The sequence below is a fragment of the Moschus berezovskii genome, chromosome 6 (genome assembly GCF_049115385.1).
Source record: "Moschus berezovskii isolate FMDL1 chromosome 6, NW_MosBer_1.0, whole genome shotgun sequence".
Lineage (NCBI taxonomy): Eukaryota > Metazoa > Chordata > Mammalia > Artiodactyla > Moschidae > Moschus > Moschus berezovskii.
This window is the reverse complement of record NC_142465.1, coordinates 121,610,921-121,632,386: the sequence shown is the minus strand read 5'-3', so window position 1 is coordinate 121,632,386 and position 21,466 is coordinate 121,610,921.

Below are 21,466 nucleotides of genomic sequence, written 5' to 3'. Positions count from 1 at the left end.
TCCGCCTTATCCTCTGCTTTAACTCCTCGATGAAGTACCTAACTAGTCGTAGTTGATGCAGTTATTTTGCTCTGCAGATGTGAAATGCTCCCCTCCCCCAGTGGAAGACACTAACTTCTTGAGCACATGAACACAGAGCCCCAGGCCTCCGGGAGCCCAGAGGCTGATAAAGTTAACCCAAAGTGTGGACCTGATCACAGACCCTGCAATGCCCTCTCCATCATCTGCCTTTTAAAAATATTTTATCAAAACCCTTCTGAGAGCTAGAGGCTTTTTAGGACATAAGCCACCCCGTCCCCTTCAGGGCTCTGCAATAAACCTTTCTCTACTCCAAATTCCAACGTTTCAGTTTGCTTGGCCTCACTGTGCCACGGACACACGAACTTGATGTTAACAGTAATCTGTGTCCTCCCGGCTCTCGTGGGCAGAACCAGTAGCCCTTGGTGATTGGGGAGGTTTAGCTGGAGCCCTGAACAAAGTGACAGTCCTGTGCTCAGGGGCGCCTTGGGCCCGGCACGGCCAGGGAAGCCTGAAGGCAGATCAGGGCATCCGGCCACCCTGCCTCCGAGAAGGTAAGGCCAGTGAGGTCTCTGTTGCCCAAACTGTGCACTTCCAGCTTCCACCCTTCCCAGCCTGGGCTGAAAGCGGGATGGATTCTAACACAGCGAGGAGCCGCCCCCAGCGCACCGAGTCCTGAGCATTTTCTCTTGCATTTTGTCTGGTTCGCCCAAGGGAGGCGGGCATCGCTGTCCTTCACTGAGGCAGGAACAGACCAGAGTTTAAGGGGCAGAAGTCAGTGGCTTGTCCAGGGTCTGCCTGGCCCTGCCGCCCCTCCAGAGCTAGCTCCCCTGTCCCCGCACCCGGCTTCCACGCCCCACCTTCTTCTCTCTGATCCCCTCGGCAGGTGACCTTGTCGGTCCTCCAGGTGGGGTGTGCGGGCCTGGATGAGGACCTGTGTCCCCAGCAGGCTCCCCGGGAGGGCTGGTGCTCTGGGAGGCCGGGGGGCTTGCTCGCCCCCACCCCCAGGGTTCATAGCCAAGCAGAGAGCCTGCCGTGGCTGCGAATCTGGGTTTTGTCTACGCTGCCGTTTTATATTAGAGAAAACTTGTCACATCTCTCACACGTTGTCACCGAAGCCTCATTACTCTGAAATGTCAGTTCACTTAGGAGCATCATTATGCAGGAACATATGTTGCCCATGACAGGGATTGCAGGAAATTTGAAAAGATGTGATTTTTTTTTTTTTTAAAGTCGCGTTTTAGCAGGGACCGAGTCAACATTTTGACATCTAGGAGAGACTCAGAAGTGGATGGGTGTCTTGCTAATCTCCTCACAGGTTTCAAGAGTGCATTTTAGGCCTAGAGAAGTCATTCCTCTCCAGAAAGATGGGGCTGGATCCGTGGATCTCCAGGTGGGAGAAGGGGGCTGGGCCAGCCGAGAGGGTCACTCCCTGACCAGCAGGGCCCTCAGCCCAGCCTGGTTCCTGGGATCTATGGAGGAAACACAACTTCCTGAAGTGGCATTTGGGTGCCTTGTTTCCTCAGGCAGGCAAGCTTCTGGAATTGCGCTTCTCATTTCAGGAGCAGATTTGAGGGGCCGGGGAAGGGCAGGGAGGGGGTGTTTAATCACCTTGGTTTGGAAAAGAGCTGATGGAGTTATCCCATCCCTAATTCATTCCGTGGAGCATCGTGTGAGAAGCGTGGTTGGCAAGTAACTGAAAGGTGCCTGTGATCCAGGGCTGCCCATGGCAATGGGGTCACAGGGCCCAGGGCAACAGGGAGACTGGAGCAGGTCATCCCGCAGGAGCCCCAGGAGGCCATGTCCCCACCCTGACCTGGGAACCAGGATGCAGACCACTTGGTCCCCAGAAAGGGTTCCCGGAGTCCACGTGAGTGAGGCTGGCGTGGAGGGAAGAGCCATCCTTGCAGGGCTGCTCTGGGTCAGCGGGAGGCAGAGGCCGGCGCTGCCCTGGGACACTAGGGTCCAGCAGCTGCCCACCGTGGCCCACTCTCTCTAACGGCCCCGTCACCAGGCACAGCCCTCCTTATCACCCCCTTGCTCATACCCCTCCACCGCCGCCAAGCGGTCCTTAGGAGGCCCAGCGCCCGGCACCGTATCTATCACTGGAGCACCCAGAGCAGCACCCAGGACACAGGGTTAACTGGCATTTGTTACATACATGGTGCGGGAGCTTCAGCATTAGAAAAACCTCACTCAGCACGTGCAAATGAACACAGAATAAAAATGACAAAATATTAATGACTCTGTAAAAGAAAAAGCTAGGAGAAAGCAGAGATACCGGAGGAGGCCTGTGTGTGGGTGGGTGGGTGCGGCCAGGGCCCCCGCCTGCCTGGCTGGGCCTGACTGCTGAGGGGCTTCTTCTGCAAGGCTCCCCAGCCACCCTTCTCCAGTTTCATGCGGTCCAGCTTTAAGACAATCTCTTTTTTTTTTTTTAATTTTCTAAGCCAATATTAAAACATAGCTAAATTGCAAACTTGGACTCAAGAAGAAAATGTCTCTTTTCATATATAAAATTTATAGAGTCAATTAACAGCTACTTCATTTGTGATCCTAGTCGTCCAAAATAGCCACGGTACGCAGACCAGCATCTCCAGTGCATCTCTGAGCCGCAACGGCCACTGACCTCTGCTCTCCAGGCCTCTGAGCCAGCCACAACTCCTTCTGCTCTGTGGGGAGAAGTGATAAATCCCCGTGCTCATTTATACATGGAATAGTCACTTTATAGTACTTTCTGTAAAGAGTTCGTGTGTATTTATATTCTGGCTGCTCCAAAACTTAAAAAAAAAAAATAAATAAACAACTTAAATTAAGCTTGTTTGTAGGACATCCCAGATCAGGGAAACATGTTTTACTTTCTGTAATTGACTTTCCTTCAGGGACCGTGAGGGGAAGAGGCTGAAACCTTCTTTTTAGAGACGTCATTCATCCAGGGCTTCCCCGGTGGCTCAGATGGTGAAGAATCTGCCTGCAAAGCAGGGCACCCGGGTTCAATCCCTGCGCTGGAAAGACCCCCTGGAGAAGGGAACGGCTACTCACCCCAGAATTCTTGCCTGGAGAATTCCATGACCAGAGGAGCCTGGTGGGCTACAGTCCTTGGGGTCGCGTGGAATTGGACATGACTAAGCTGCTTACACTTTTACTTCTCCACTTTCATTAATCCGGAGAGCGTTTGCAGAGGACAGCCTGTGTTCAGCCTGGGGAGTGTGAGGAAGGGAGGGAGGAAGGGTCTCCTTGTGGCAGGGAGGGCGGGTGGGGTCTGGGAGGTGGGGGGCTCAGGGGGGTCCCAGTGAGGCCTTGGAAACTGACAGTACCTCTTCTTCAGTGTTCACATGGACCAGACACCATCTAGGACCTTCATGGGCATTTTCTCACAGAAGCCTCATCATAGCACTCTGGGTCGTTTCTAACTTCTATGTCCATGTTGAAAATGAGAAAACCAAGGCCCAGAGATGTTCAGAACTTGCCAGTGGGAGCCACACAGCTGGGGACGGGCGGGCTCTGGATTAGAAGCAGGGCAGGTTGTCGGACGGTGATGGCTCATTTTACCTGCCAACCCGACTGGTCATGGGGTGCCCAGATGTTGCACTAATTCCAGATGAGATTAGCATTCGAACCCTAGACTGAGTGAAGCAGATTATTCTCCCCAGGGGGGAAGGGAGGGCGCTAATCCAGTCTATCGGAGGCCTGAGTAAAGCAAAAAGCATATAGTGCTTAATATCAATGGACAGATGAAAACCAAATCCAGTGAGTGCCTCCTGTCTGGTTCAAGCGCATAAGGGACGACTGACTTACAGCCCACAGCTGCTGTCCCACCTGCACGAAGTAAGTCATGTTTCTCCCTTTTCACAGACCTCCCCACTGAGTTTCTCTCTTAAGCAGCCTATACACTTATTTATCCAAAGAAGCCAAGGAGAGTGCTCGGTCTCTCATTTTTAGTTCAGAAGCTGTCCTCTGCTGTATTTGGGGTCAAACAACACATTTTCTTTCTCCGTGTCATGTGAAAATAAGATAATTTTTTATGTCCCAACTGTTCTCCATTCCACCCTGAGATATAGGTATCTCAGTGGGGTTGGCAACAGGGCAGCCGAACCATGAGCTTTTCTTCATTTTAGGATGATGCAATGATGTCGGAAAGACATGGGGAGAAGCACCCAGAGGAGACTGTCATCTTCCCCGTCGTGAAATGAAGGGGTGGACATGCCCAACAGAGAGACGCAGGTCGGCTACGTTATATATAATAAAAGAGGGTGCTAATCCAGACGAGTAGACTCACTGGAAAAGAGTCTGATGCTGGGAGGGATTGGGGGCAGGAGGAGACGAGGACGACCGAGAATGAGATGGCTGGATGGCATCACCGACTCGACGGACATGAGTTTGAGTGAACTCCGGGAGTTGGTGATGGACAGGGAGGCCTGGCGTGCTGTGATTCATGGGGTCGCAAAGAGTCGGACACGACTGAGTGACTGAATTGAACTGAACTGGACTGAATCCAGGCTATTGGAGGCCTGAACAAAACAAAAAGCATGTGAAATGTTTAATATCAATAGATGAAAAAGAGTAACTTTTAATAGTCTCTGTGGGCTATTCAGAGACTCTATAGTCATTTGTACAAACCTATGAATGTTACTTTTTTTCAGAATAATACACATCTGATTCTTTGACAAAGCATGGCCACCGTCTAAGCCAAAATCTCCCTTTAGGAGTTCAGTTTTCCTCAAGTGGAGTTTCTATGTGCAGCTTTCTCTCCACAGTTGGGAAATATTTGTGTGTTTGTTCTGGACGGGGTGCTGTTCTTATGTGATCTTCCTATGAACATCAAATTTCCCAAAATTTTGCAATTCATATACCAGACAAGGGTTAATTTCTTAATATATCAAGAGTTCCCTACAAATAAATGAGGACCAACCCATAACAGAAGAAAAAATGGTCAGAAAAGTGTGCATATTTCCCAAAGAAGTTAATCTAAATAGATCTTATGCAAGTTAAAAGATGTCTGAACTTATTTACAAAACAGAAATAGATCTGCAGACATAGGAAAAAACAAAAACAAAACACCTTACGGTTACCAAAGGGGCTGGAAGATGAATTAAGAGTTTGGCTTTAACATATACACACAATGAATACTATGTATAAAATGGGTAAACAGCAAGGCCCGACTATGCAGCACAAGCACCCATATTCAATATTTATAGCAGATGACACCACCCTTATGGCAGAAAGTGAAGAGGAACTCAAAAGCCTCTTGATGAAAGTGAAAAAGGAGAGTAAAAATGTTGGCTTGAAGCTCAACATTCAGAAAACTAAGATCATGGCATCTGGTCCCATCACTTCATGGGAAATAGATGGAAAAACAGTGGAAACAGTGTCAGACTTTATTTTTTTGGGCTCCAAAATCATTGCAGATGCTGATTGCAGCCATGAAATTAAAAGACGTTTACTCCTTGGAAGGAAAGTTATGACCAACCTAGATAGTATATTAAAAAGCAGAGACATTACTTTGCCAACAAAGGTCCTTCTAGTCAAGGCTATGGTTTTTCCAGTGCTCGTGTATGGATGGGAGAGTTGGACTGTGAAGAAAGCTGATCGCCGAAGAATTGATGCTTTTGAACTGTGGTGTTGGAGAAGACTCTTGAGAGTCCCTCGGACTGCAAGGAGATCCAACCAGTCCATTCTAGAGGAGATCGATCCTGGGTGTTCATTGGAAGGACTGATACTAAGGCTGAAACTCCAATACTTTGGCCACCTCATGCGAAGAGTTGACTCACTGGAAAAGACTCTGATGCTGGGAAGGATTGGGGGCGGGAGGAGACGGGGACGACAGAGAATGAGATGGCTGGATGGCATCACCGACTCTGTGGACATGAGTTTGAGTGAACTCCGGGAGTTGGTGATGGACAGGGAGGCCTGGTGCACTGTGATTCATGGGGTCGCAAAGAGTCGGACACGACTGAGCGACTGAACTGAACTGAACTGATAGTGGAAAATAATCTGAGAATGAACATATATATGAATCAATAATATCTGATATATATATGAGTCAGTAATATCTGATATATATGTATATATATGTATCTGAATCACTTTGCTGTACACTTGAAGCTAGCACAAACTAAATCACCTTACTTTGAGAAAAAAATTAAAAATAAAAAGGTGCCCAGAAAGAGTGAATTTGTTCAGTCATGTCTGACTTTTTGCAACCCCATGGACTGTAGCCCACCAGGCTCCTCCGTCCATGGAATTTTCCGGGCAAGAATACTGGAGTGGGTTGCCATTTCCTTCTCCAGGGGATCTTCCCAACCCAGGGATCAAACCTAGGTCTCCAGCACTGCAGGCAAACGCTTTACCCTCTGAACCACCAGGGAAGCCCCTAAAAGGTGCCCAGCCTCATCATAATAAGAGAAATGAATTTTAAATGATAGTTCAATACCACTTTCACATATAGACTGGTAAAGATCAATACATCTGATAATATTTCTGAACTGATAAAAATGCAAAAAAGCAGAGGCTCATAAAGAAAAAGAGAGAATAAAATGGTATATATAGCAAGAGGGAATTCAGTCTCCCTGCTTGACTGATTTTGAGCTAGGACACTAGTCTTCTCCTGCCTTTACTGGAACTTACACCACTGGCTGTCCTGGGTGTCCAGCAGGCAGACAGCAGATAGGGGCCTCTCAGCTTCTAGAATCACGGGGGCCAATTCTGTTTAATACCTCCTGTTGTTTCTGTTTCTCTGGAGAACCCTATTAATACAGCTCTGGACTCTGCACTCTTTCCTTGACACAGGAAGTCCCTAATGTGTGACAGGTATCCAGTACACACTGGCTGATGGATGGCGTGTCTGATCAGTGGGCATGGACAGCTGTCACGCCACAGCTATGACCAAGGGCCAATATCAGACTCAACTCAAGAATCCGATGCTCCTTTGCAGACAGCTGCCCTCTGTTTTGTGGGACCACACAAGTTGACCACATCCTTGATACTTTAACATTTGGTACTTTTTCCCATCCTAGCCATTGCTCTCTGCTACACACAGTGTCAAGGGTAGTTCAATGGAGCAATGAAACAAAACAGGACATTTGCGCTGTCAGTGAAGGTCAACGTGGAGACAGGCCCCAGGAGTCGTGACAAAGGTCTTAAAGTGCTTCCCAATAGCAGAGTCCTTAAGTGCCGCTTCAGTGTGGATGGAGCCCCACAGCCAACGGCAGCTTGGACCCTCACAACAGCCTAAACCACAAGGAGGACCGGCCAGTCCTCTCCCGGTCGCTGCTGTAAGCCCCTTAGCTGCGTCCCACTCTTCCCGGCCCCACAGACTGCAGCACGGCAGGCTTCCTTGTCCTTCACCAACTCCCGGAGCTCGCTCAAACTCATTTCCATTGAAGTGATGCCATCCAACCATCTCATCCTCTGTCGCCCCCTTCTCCTCCTGCCTTCAGTCTTTCCCAGCAGCAGGGTCTTTTCCAGTGAGTCAGCTCTTCACATCAGGTGGCCAAAGTATTGGAGCTTCAGCATCAGTCCTTCCAATGAACACCCAAGAATGATCTGCTTTAGGATGGACTGATTGGATCTCCTTGCAGTCCAAGGACTCTCAAGAGTCTTCTCCAGCACCACAGTTCAAAAGCATGCACTCCCTTGTGCTTGCTCCAAAGAGGAAGTAAGACCCACGCAGTCGCTGGAAGTCTCTTCCTTTCTATGTCCTGCCCTTCCTTCCATCATGCCTATCTCAGGACTCGGCGGGGGTGGGCGGCATCCCCAGACCCCCCGGCCCTCAACCCGGGAGGCTCAGCTGCCCGCGTCAGGTCACAGTACTTGGGGACATTCCTCTTTGGCCTTGGGGAGGCACCTGCCCTCCCAGCCACGCTGGAGTGCTGCTGAATCAGGGCTCACCTGTAGCCCCAAGTCCCTCAGCACTTAACCCAGGGGGACCTGGAAAGCAACCGATTTCCACCTTGGGCGCCGCACAGGTCTGCTCTCAGGGCGGGAGCGGAGGCTCCTCCCGCGAACCAGCGCGCGGAGACGCTGCCGGGAACAGATGTTCCCCTGTCATCTGACAAGAGCTGCCAGCGGCCTCCTGGCGTAATTCTTCACAAACAAAAGCCTTCCCCTCACATGAAAGCACAGAGCAGCTTGCAGCTCCGCTCTCCTCGTGAAAGTTCACGGTTAAAGTGCGCAAAGGATTAGAGAGTGGGCGCCCAGGTATCCAGCAGACCAGCCCTGAATCCTGGGCAGCGTGCGACTCCACGAGCTGCATGAGAAAACGGCAGGAACTGCCAATGCTGTGCAGCCAAGCTCGGGGACAGAGGCCTTGTTTAAATTCCCATCAGCGGATGCCCGGAAGCCAGCTCGTACCGAGACGCCATATGGTGAAATGAAAAGAGCACGGATTCTATTCCCTGCCGTCCTACTAAACGCCTTGTCATCTCAGGCCAGTTGTTAACCTCAGTGAGGTCTAATTGCGCCACATACAAACTGGTCAAAAAATCTCTGCCAAAGAGAGCATCTACCTTAGGTGACATGGTCGGTCAATTGCACGAGACTCAAAACAAAGCAATGTTTGTGAAAGCATTTTGAATCCCATGAAGTACCACACAGCTTTCAGACACCATCACGGCTCCTCAACACCGTGTGAGCGCAGCTCAGGCGGATAGCGAGCGCGAGGCCTCACACTGAGGACCCGAAGGGACAAGTCGCCAACTTGCCCGTTCCAAGTGCGGGACCATGAGGGCAGGGCAGACCAGCTGCTGGTGGGCACAGTGTGGAGGCTGCCCCAACAGATCTGAGCACGAAGGTTTTGAGGGCTTAGAGAGTGGAGGGTGGGCTAAGGAATCCACATGAGCTTTTTTGGAACTGAATCTTGAAACGTTTTTAGGAGTTCACCAGTCAGAAAATGGTTGCGATGGTTGAAACCTGCTTCCAGCTGTACCAGCCAATGATCTCATGGCAACAGCCTCATCTGAGAGGTGTTTGCAAATCCAGGGATGCAAAGATAACAGGAGCTCTTTATGGAGAAAAGCGCTGTCCCAGGCAGTTAATCCCACATCCTGTGTAGCACAGCACCCAGAAGTTTTTTGATTTTTACTCAAAGGTTGGCAGGTTAAGGGTGTGTTGGTGGAGAGCAGTTTGGCAGATCGGGGCTGGCCTCGGCTTCTCCTGGCTTTGCCTGGGTGTTGGATTTTTCAGTGGAAACTGGGACTGAGAAGTTGAACAGAGCTTTGGGAACTTTTCTGTGGCCAGGAGACGTAAATATTTTTTTAAAACCCTTCAAGAGAAAAGCCCTAGAAAATAATCCAAATTTTAATTTAGGATTTCTGGAGGGGCTACAGAGGAATGAGAGCAAGCCAAAACTAGACCAGAATTTGCAAACATTGAAACTCAGCTCCAAATGAATGAATTCATAGCTTGGAACTAGACCCAGCATCAAAGCCTGCCAGAAGCAATACTAAATGCCTTTTTAAGGGAAAATAGTAGCATCAAATCATCTACACAATTTTCATTTACAATTGCTGACACTAAATTAAAAAACATTATCAGGCATATCAACCTGGAAAACAAAGCAGAGGTAAGAGAAAAAAGAGAAAAAACAAATACTAGAAAAAGATCCACAAGATTTCTTTATAGAAGCTATTTTATATAAACTTTAAACTATAAGAATATAGATGATAATATAAAAAATTTCAGAAGAGAACTTAAACAGATTTTTTAATGAAACAATTTAACTATAGTAATAGTGGAAATCAAGATCTTGATTGTTAGCATTTTAAGGAAAAGAAAGTTTGAGGGAGGATTAATAGAATGATCAAGTTGATAGCAATGACAAACACCCATAGAGTTAAATAAAGGAAAAGAAAAACTTGAAAAATTGAGAGAAGAAATAGACAATTCAGTAGCAATAGCTGGAGATATCAATACCCCCTTCTCAATATTGAGCAGAATAACTAGAGAGATTATCAAGAAAGTAGGATAAACCAGCTAGACGTAACTGTGTCTGTAGGCCACTCCACCCGGCAGCAGGAGCATGATCCCATTCGCAGTTGCATCAGATGTGTGCACAACACGGTCCCCAAGATAGGCCACAGGTTAAGCTGCAAAACAAGTCTCAATACATTTAAAAGGATTGAAATCAAACAGAGCATGTTCTCTGACCCCCATGAAGTTAGAAGTCAATAAAATGAAGAAATTGGAAAAACTGATATATATGGGGAAATCAAACAATATACTCCTAATTAACCAATGGCTCAAAGAAGAAATAACAAGAAAAATTAGAAGAAAAACTTTGATGTGTATAGGAACACAACTACCAACATGTAGGGATGCAGTGTTCAGAAGCCAATTTCTAGCTGTGATGCTCACAATGATAAGATCGCAAATCATTTACCTAAACTTCCACCTTGAGAAACTAGAAACAAAAGAGCAAATAAACTCAAAATGGATGAAATAAGGAAATAACAAAGATGAAATTATAAATAAACAAAATAAAGAATAGAAAAACAATAGAGAAAATTATTAAATTAAAAAAAATCATAAAATTTACAGAGCTTCGCCTGGACTGGCCAATTAAAAGAAAGAGAAGACTCAAATTACTAAAATCAGAGACAAAAGTTTTAGAAATTGTAAAAGAAGGAAAGTTGTCTCTAGATGCAGATTGCATAATCTTATTTATGAAAAACATTCTAAGAATCTACCCTCCAAAAAAGCAATTAGAACTAATATATGAGTTCATAAGTTTCAGGATACAAAATCAATATACAAAAATCAGTTTTTCTCCTACATACTGCAAAGAGGCATCCAAAAATACAATTAAAAGAACAATTCTGTTTATAATACTATTAAAAAGAACAAAATACTTAAAGATATATTTAATAAAATAAGTGCAAGACTTGTACACTGAAAACTACAAACAATTGTTGAAAAAAAGAAGAACTAAGCAAATGGAAAAATATCCTATGTTAATGAATTAGAAGATCTAATATTGATAAGAAGATAACAGTCTACAAACTGATTAACAGATCCAACATAATTCCTATAAAAATTTGAACTTACTTAAAAAAATAAAATAAACAAATACGATGATTCTAAAATTCACATGAAATTGCAAGGGAACCAGAACAGCCAAAACAATCTTGAAAAAGGAGAACAAAATTGGAAGATTTGTGCTTCCCAATTTCAAAACCTGCTACAAAGTCACAGTGATAAAGGCAGTGTGGTGCTGGCTTAAGGACAGACATATGGATATGAACTTGAGAGTCAATTGATTTTCTGTGAGGGATTCTCTAAAACCATTTAGTAAGGAAAGAACAGGCTTTTCAGTGAATGGCCCCATGACAGTTGAATATCCACATGCAAAAAATGAATTTGAGCCCCTCCACAATTTATCACAATTAGCTCAAAATGAACCGAAGATAAAAACACAAAAGCTAAAAGTAAATTTCTTAAAAGAAAACAGAGGTGTAAACCTTGATGATGTTGGATTAGGCATTTCCTAGATATGTCATTAAAAAAATAATTAGACAAAATGGGCTTCATCAAAATTTAAGAATTTTTGTGTATCAAAAGACATTGCCAAGAGAGTCAAGAGACCAGCCCTAGAATGGGAAGAAATGTTCTCAAATCATAGATCTTATGAGGCTTTAGCATCGAGAATATATAAAGAACTACAACAACTCAACGACAGAAAGATAAACAACTCAGTTCACAAATGGACAAGGACTTGCATAGACCTTTCTGCAAAGGAACTGCATAGATGGCCAAGAAGCAGGTGAGAAGATGCACATCGTTAGACACTAGGGAAATGGGGCTCAAAGCCACGGTGTCATTTCGTCACACTCCCCAGGATAGCTGCGATCGAATAGTGGGAAATGAGCTCTGCCAAGAATGTGGAGAAAGTGGAACGTGGGTCCAGCGTTCCGATGTAAAACGTTGCCGCTGCAGCCGCACTTGCTCAGAGTTAAATACAGAGCTGAAATATGACCCAGCAATTCCGTTCCTAAGCATATACCCAAGACGATTTACAACAGATGCTCAAACAAGAACCTTTTCATTAATGTTCCTACTGGCACTGTTCCCAACTACCAAAAGGTGAAAACAACCCAAATGCCCATCAACAGGTGAATGGATAATCAAAATGTCACATATCCACAAAATATGTAAGGTATGTAATATTCAGCCATTAAAAGTAATGAAATACTGACATGTATGTACAACATGGATGGGGCTTGAAACATTATATGAAAGAACCCAGTCATGAAAGACCGTGTATCATATATATTTTTATATGAAATGTTCAGAATAGAGACATACAGCAGAAGAGTGGTTGTTGAAGGCTGGAAGTGATGGGTGGGGTGTGATGAGTGACTGTAAATGTGTATGAAGGTCTTTGGGGGTGATGGAAAACATTTTGGAATTAGAAAACGGGACAGAGGAGCCTGGCGGGCTGCAGTCCATGGGGTCACAAAGGGTCGGACACGACCGAGTGACTAAGCACACACACACAGTGGTTACACAACTTGGAGGATATTCTGAAGCCACTGAAGCATGTGTTTTAAAATAGAGAATTTTAGTATGTAAATTGTATCTTAGTTATAAAAAGAAAAAACTTAACAAATGCAATGATCATGGAGTTATTTTGTGGCCATCACAGATATACATCCAGATGTTTAATAAGCAAGTCTACTAAATGCTATTAAATTTAATAAATATAATACTAAATGAATATTAGAAGGAGGAGGAGAAGGGGCGACAGAGGACAAGACAGCTGGATGGCATAACCGACTCGATAGACATGAGTTTGAGCAAGCTCCGGGAGTTGGTGATGGACAGGGGAGCCTGGCGTGCTGCAGTCCATGGGGTCGCCAAGAGTCGGACACAATTGAGCGACTGAACTGAACTGAATACTATGCAAGTGGCTATATGAGGTTTAGAGTAAATCATCACTGATAGTATATTAAACAATTCAAGAAAAATCTGAAAGCAAATTATTTGGAAATAAAGGCAAAGTCTTTTGGAATACAGTCTTCCATGATTCAAATGTTACTTGAGTTGTGACACAGACGGTGATGCTGGAGGAACATGAGTTTAAATAAAATCATTTTGTGAGGTGGAGAATGCTTAAAAGCAGTATTTCTAAGTTACTAGACATTCTATATGTGATCACAAATGTGTCTAGATAACCAAATTCATTAATATTATAATTAGAGAGGATGACTAAATGAAAGGATAGTTTAGCAGAAAATGTCTAAACTTAAGCAACAGACAGATAAGGATGAAAACAATCTTAGGAGGGCATAGGAGGCATCCAAGTCATGATGAAGATCCAGCATGTAAGTGATCAGAGAGCCAGGCAAAGAAAAAAGAAAGTAATGGGGCAGAGTAATATTCATCTAACATTTTACCCAAATTGATCCCCAAAATCAAACTCATGCAGACACTCAGTTGAGGGTCTGCTTTCATCATTCAAGTAAAAAAGGCACAGAGAAAAATCTTAAAAGTAACCAGAGAAAATAAAATACACTACTTTAAAAAAACCAATGATAAGAAAGAGGGTTCAACAAAAATATCAGAATGAAAAAGACAGTGGGATCTCATGGGCATAGGGCTGAGAGAAAGCAGCTGCCAACTTGGAATTCTAAATGTTGAAAAAATATTCTTCAAAACTGAAGGTAAAGACATTATTAGACAATTACTGAAATAATTATACACTAGTCTAACTTTCACTACTGAAACTACAGAAGTTATTCAGGTAACAAGAAGTGATCCCCAGTGTGTGTGTTAGTCACGCAGTTGTGTCCGACTCTACTGCTGTGGGCAGGAATCCCACAGAAGAAATGGAGTAGCCATCATGGTCAACAAAACAGTCCAAAATGCAGTACCCAGGTGCAATCTCAAAAATGACAGAATAATCTCTGTTCGTTTCCAAGGAAAAACATTCAGTATTACAGTAATCCAAGTCTATGCCCCAACCACTAATGCTGAAGAAACCGAAGTTGACGGTTCTATGAAGACCTACAAGACCTTCTAGAACAAACACCCAAAAAAGATGTCCTTTTCACTATAGGGGACTGGAATGCAAAAGTAGGAAGTCAAGAAACACCCGGAGTAACAGGCAAGTTTGGCCTTGGAATACAGAATGAAGCAGAACAAAGGCTAATAGAGTTTTACCAAGAGAACACACTGGTCATAGCAAACACCCTCTTCCAACAACACAAGAGAAGACTCTACACATGGACATCACCAGATGGTCAACACCAAAATCAGATTGATTATATTCTTTGCAGCCAAAGATGGAGAAGCTCTATACAGTCAGCAAAAACAAGACCAGGAGCTGACTGTGGCTCAGATCATGAACTCCTTATTGCCAGATTCAGACTGAAATTGAAGAAAGTGGGGGAAAACCACTAGACCATTCAGATATGACCTAAATCAAATCCCTTATGACTATATAGTGGAAGTGAGAAATAGATTTAAGGGACTAGATCTGATAGACAGAGTGCCTGATGAACTATGGATGGAGGTTCGTGACATTGTACAGGAGACAGCAATCAAGACCATCCCCATGGAAAAGAAATGCAAAAAAGCAGATGGCTGACTGAGGAGGCCTTACAAATAGCCGTGAAACGAAGAGAAGTGAAAAGAAAAAGAAAAAAGGAAATGTATACCCATTTGAATGCAGAGTTCCAAAGAATAGCAAGGAGACATAAGAAAGCCTTCCTCAGCGATCAATGCAAAGAAATAGAAGAAAACAATAGTGTGGGAAAGACCAGAGATCTCTCCAAGAAAATTAGAGATACCAAGGGAACATTTCATGCAAAGATGGGCTCGATAAAGGACAGAAATGGTAGGGACCTAACAGAAGCAGAAAATATTAAGAAGAGGTGGCAAGAATACACAGAAGAAATGTACAAAAAAGATCTTCACGGCCCAGATAATCATGATGGTGCGATCACTCACCTAGAGCCAGACATCCTGGAATGTGAAGGCAAGTGGGCCTTAGGAAGCATCACTACGAACAAAGTCAATGGAGGTGATGGAATTCCAGCTTCAGTTCAGTTCAGTCTCTCAGTCCTGTCTGACTCTTTGCGACCCCATGAATCACAGCACGCCAGGCCTCCCTGTCCATCACCAACTCCCGGAGTTCACTCAAACTCATGCTTAGCTATTTCAACTCCTGAAAGATGATGCTGTGAAAGTGCTGCACTCGATATGCCAGCAAATTTGGAAAACTCAGCAGTGGCCACAGGACTGGAAAAGGTCAGTTTTCATTCCAATCCCAAAGAAAGGCAATGCCAAAGAGTGCTCAAACTACTGCACAATTGCACTCATCTCACACGCTAGTAATGTCATGCTTAAAATTCTCCAAGCCAGGCTTCAGCAATGCGTGAACTGTGAACTTCCAGATGTTCAAGCTGGTTTTAGAAAAGGCAGAGGAAACAGAGATCATATTGCCAACATCCGCTGGATCATCGAAAAAACAAAAGAGTTCCAGAAAAGCATCTATTTCTGCTTTATTGACTATGCCAAAGCCTTTGACTGTGTGGATCACAATAAACTGTGGAAAATTCTGAAAGAGATGGGAATACCAGACCACCTGACCTGCCTCTTGAGAAACCTGTATGCAGGTCAGGAAGCAACAGTTAGAACTGGACATGGAACAACAGACTGGTTCCAAATAGGAAAAGGAGTACATCAAGGCTGTATATTGTCACCCTGCTTATTTAACTTATATGCAGAGTACATCATGAGAAATGTTGGGCTGGAGGAAGCACCAGCTGGAATATCAATAACCTCAAATATGCAGATGACACCATCTTTATGACAGAAAGTGAAGAACTAAAGAGCCTCTTGATGAAAGTGAAAGAGGAGAGTGAAAAAGTTGGCTTAAAGCTCAACATTCAGAAAACTAAGTTCATGGCATCTGGTCCCATCACTTCACAGCAAATAGATGGGGAAACAGTGGCTGACTGTATATTTCTGGGCTCCAAAATCACCGCAGATGGTGATTGCAGCCATGAAATTAAAAGACCCTTACTCCTTGGAAGGAAAGTTATGACCAGCCTAGACAGCATATTAAAAAGCAGAGACATTACTTTGCCAACCAAGGTCCGTCTAGTCAAGGCTATGGTTTTTCCAGTAGTCATGTATGGATGTGAGAGTTGGACTGTGAAGAAAGCTCATCACCAAAGAATTGATGCTTTTGAACTGTGGTGTTAGAGAAGACTCTTGAGAGTCCCTTGGACTGCAAGGAGATCCAACCAGTCCATTCTAAAGGAGATCAGTCCTAGGCGTTCATTGGACGGACTGATGTTGAAGCTGAAACTCCAATACTTTGGCCACTTCATGCAACGAGTTGACTCGCTGGAAAAGACTCTGATGCTGGGAAGGATTGGGGGCAGGAGGAGAAGGGGACGACAGAGGATGAGATGGCTGGATGACATCAGCAACTCGATGGACATGGGTCTGGGTGGACTCCGGGAGTTGGTGATGGACAGGGAGGCCTGGTGTGCTGTGGTTCATGGGGTCACAAAGAGTCAGACACAACTGAGTGACCGAACTGAACTCTGTTTGACTCTCTGCGACCCCATAGACTGCAGCCCTCCAGGCTCCTCCATCCTTGGGATTCTCCAGGTAAGAACACTGGAATGGGTTGCCACTTCCTTCTCCAATGCGAATTTTAGTAGTAGTAGTTTAATTGTTAAGTTGTGTCCGACTCTTGAGACCCCACAGACCTGCCAGGCACCTCATCCATGGGATTCTTCAGGCAAGAACACTGGAGTGCGTTGCCATTCCCTTCTCCTGATTCCCAGTGGAAACCTATAAATGCAGGAAGGAAATATCTATGTACATTTTATATGTAATTATTGTCATATGTAAATTTGTATAATCACATATATACTAATAATTATAATTACATATTGTAATAATTATGGGAGTTTTAAATATATGCAATCAAAATATAAGGCAATAATGGTGGGAAAGTAAGGAAAGTGATTGAAGTATTGCACAGCTTTTATGTTCAAGTGATGATAAAATATTCTAGACCTTGACAAGCTAAGGATGGAAGAACTCCATAGAAGTTAAATATATAGTAAAAGGGAGGCAGAAATAATGAGATAGGAAAGCAGGAAAAAGAACAATAAAATATTGGAATCAACCAAAAAGGCAAGAAAAAAAGGATAGAAATAGATCAGATATGATATGTCAGAATATTAAGGCAGGAAATTTCAATGGAAAAATATCAGCGATCACATATAAACAGACTTTACAAATTGCTAATTTCACAGTAAAGGAAGAAATACACTATATACTGTTTACAAAAGTCACACAACTAAAGGCACACAGAAGTTGGCATTAAAAGATGGAGATATACAATGTATGGCAAAACCAACACAATAATGTAAAGTAATTAGCCCCCAATTAAAATAAATAAATTTTAAAGATGAAAGATGGAGATATAAATAACAAGCAAAACTTAGCTAATCAGAACAGTTGCATCACTTGCATACTAATGACCAAGTGATACTGCTGCGAAATAGCAGACAAGGTAGATGCTAAAGCAGAAAAGATCTGCAGTGAAAAACATTCCATAGCAATTAAAGACTCACTCCTCTGGGGAAATAAAACACTCCGACAAATACTCTAACTTATGAACACAGTCTGCAAGCACACATGACTAAAACTGATAGAATGCAGAGTATAAATTGACAAAGAAGCAGTCATAATGGCAGAGCCCAGCGTATCATATTTTGTAACTAAAGTAAAAAACAAGCAAAAAGATCATTTATCATACAGAAAATCTTTGCAACATGATTTACAAATTTAACATGATTAAAAATGTGGACCACTGCATCCATCAAATGTCAGTTACTCATTTTTTACATATACATGGATCATTTACCAAAATTACCCTTACACTGAACCATAAAGCAGGTCTCAAGAAATAGTTCAAGTTATGCATGGCATATATTCTGACCACAGTAGAGTTGATATTTTCAAATAACTGGAAAAGAAGCAACATATTTCTACATACATCATGGATCAAAGAAAAAAATCATAAATGGAATTGGGAACTATTTTGCCACATATGGTTATAAAATTACAATAAAAATGTTAGATATTTCTGTGTTTATAGGGAAATATATGGACTTATTAATCAAAGAGATTAAAGGCTCAAAATCAATCTAAATATACTTTCCAGATAGTTGGGTAAAAGAATAGTAAATTAAATTTAAAATGATAGTTAAGTATAAAATCAAGCTAAAATTAGAAAGTAAAGAGGGCAGCAAACTATTATAATGAAATAAATTAACAACAGCAATTGATGGTTTCATCAGAAAAGAATAATACATCAGACAGACACCTGATGGTACTGAATCAGTACTCTTAAAAGAGAGAGAAGGAGTGACAGAAAGGCAAAGCTTAAAGCATGTCAAAACCTCAGCTGACGAAAACCCATTCAAGAGGATGCAGAAAATTCTAAAACGCTGCCTGTTTATTAAAGTAAGAATGAACTCTGTAAGTAAAATTTCTCCACTACCGTCCCCACACCTGCATACCTGTTGAGCCTATATGCCTTTACATTCCTCTGAACATTTACAGATGACAAAATATACAGAACTCTTATGTACAAAATATTCTTCCCGAGAACAGAAAGAGAGCAAACATTTCCCAGTTGTCTTGATGTGGTCAGAACCATCTTGATAACAAGACCTTCTGCGCACTTTACACATAAATACTGCTTAGGGACTGTGATAGACTGAATCTTGGCCCCACTTCATAGCCAAGAATGTCCACATCTTCATCCCTGGACCTGTGACTATCATATGGTAAAAGGGATGTTAAGCAACTGAGCAAAGTTATCCTGGACTATGCTGGGGAGTTGAACGTCATTACAAGTGCCCTTGTTAGGGAAGAGAAGATCAGAGCTCATAGAAGGATCTGTGATGACTAACAAGAAACGGCGCCGAGAGGAAGGGGCTCTGAGCCACACACAGCAGACGGCCTCCAGAAGCTAAAAAGGAAGTAGTTCTCTTCCGAGGAATCAGAAAAGACCCAGCTCTGCCGACGTCGAGTTTAAAATTCTGATCTTCAGAACTGAAAGACAGGAAACTCGTGTTTCTTAAAGCAATTAGTTTGTGGAAATTCGTTATAGTAGCAATAGGAAGCCCGTACAAAACTAACATCTCTAATAAATGTGGACCCAAAATTCCCAAAATAAGTATTAGAAAATCAAATCCATGATGTCTAGAAATAGACAGTAGGTTATAGTCAAGTTAAGTTTATTGCAGGAGTGCCAGTGTGCAGCCATACAAAGGGAGTGTTTAACATCAGTCATTCTATGTCACCATCATAACCAAATAAAGTAGAGAAATTATATTATCATCTAAATAGATACACACACACAATTGATGAACCTCAACACTGATTCATGGTTAAAAAATAAACAAAAATCTTGCTTGGCAAAGTTGTCATAGAAGAGAGTCTAATGGAAATCATCTAAGAAATAAATACAAGCATAAGATTAATAGATAATGACAAAGCATTCAGTTCAGTTCAGTTCAGTCGCTCAGTCGTGTCCGACTCTCCGCGACCCCATGAATCACAGCACGCCAGGCCTCCCTGTCCATCACCAACTCCCGGAGTACACTCAAACTCATGTCCACAGAGTCGGTGATGCCATCCAGCCATCTCATTCTCCGTCGTCCCCTTCTCCTCCCGCCCCCAACCTTTCCCAGCATCAGAGTCTTTTCCAGTGAGTCAACTCGTCTCATGAGGTGGCCAAAGTATTGGAGTTTCAGCTTTAGCATCAGTCCCTCCAATGAACATCCAGGATTGATCTCCTTTAGAATGGACTGGTTGGATCTCCTTGCAGTATAAGGGACTCTCAAGAGTCTTCTCCAACACCACAGTTCAAAAGCATCGATTCTTCGGCGATCAGCTTTCTTCACAGTCCAACTCTCACATCCATACATGACCACGGGAAAAACCATTGCCTTGACTAGACGGACCTTGGTCGGCAAAGTAATGTCTCTGCTTTTTAATATACTATCAAGGTTGGTCATAACTTTCCTTCCAAGGAGCAAGCGTCTTTTAATTTCATGGCTGCAATCAGCATCTGCAGTGATTTTGGAGCCCAAAAAAACAAAGTCTGACACTGTTTCCACTGTTTTTCCATCTATTTCCCATGAAGTGATGGGACCAGATGCCATGATCTTTGTTTTCTGAATGTTGAGCTTCAAGCCAACCTTTTCACTCTCCTCTTTCACTTTCATCAAGAGGCTTTTGAGTTCCTCTTCACTTTCTGCCATAAGGGTGGTGTCATCTGCATATCTGAGGTTATTGATATTTCTCCCAGCAATCTTGATTCCAGCTTGTGCTTCTTCCAGCCCAGCGTTCCTCATGATGTACTCTGCATATAAGTTAAATAAGCAAGGTGACAATATACAACCTTGACGCACTCCTTTTCCTATTTGGAACCAGTCTGTTGTTCCATGACCGGTTCTAACTGTTGCTTCCTGACCTGCATACAGGTTTCTCAAGAGGCAGGTCAGGTGGTCTGGGATTCCCATCTCTTTCAGAATGTTCCACAGTTTATTGTGATCGACACAGTCAAAGGCTTTGGCATAGTCAATGAAGCAGAAATAGATGTTTTTCTGAAACTCTCTTGCTTTCTCCATGATCCAGCGGATGTTGGCAATTTGATCTCTGGTGCCTCTGCCTTTTCTAAAACCTGCTTGAACATCTGGGAGTTCACGGTTTACATACTGCTGAAGCCTGGCTTGGAGAATTTTGAGCATGACTTTACTAGCGTGTGAGATGAGTGCAATTGTGCGGTAGTTTGAGCATTCTTTGGCATTGCCTTTCTTTGGGATTGGAATGAAGACTGACCTCTTCCAGTCCTGTGGCCACTGCTGAGTTTTCCAAATCTGCTGGCATATTGAGTGCAGCACTTTCACAGCATCATCTTTCAAGACTTGAAATAGCTCAACTGAATTCCATCACCACCACTAGCTTTGTTCGTAGTGATGCTTTCTAAGGCCCACTTGACTTCACATTCCAAGATGTCTGGCTCTAGGTCAGTGATCACATTATCGTGACTATCTTGGTCGTGAAGATCTTTTTTGTACAGTTCTTCTGTGTATTCCTGCCACCTCTTCTTAATATCTTCTGCTTCTGTTAGGTCCATACCATTTCTGTCCTTTATCGAGCCCATCTTTGCATGAAAAGTTCCCTTGGAATCTCTAATTTTCTTGAAGCGGTCTCTTGTTTTTCCTATTCTGTTGTTTTCCTCTATTTCTTTGCATTGATCACTGAGGAAGGCTTTCTTATCTCTCCTTGCTATTCTTTGGAACTCTGCATTCAGATGCTTATATCTTTCCTTTTCTCCTTTGCTTTTCGCCTCTCTTCTTTTTACAGCTATTTGTAAGGCCTCCTCAGACAGCCATTTCGCTCTTTTGCA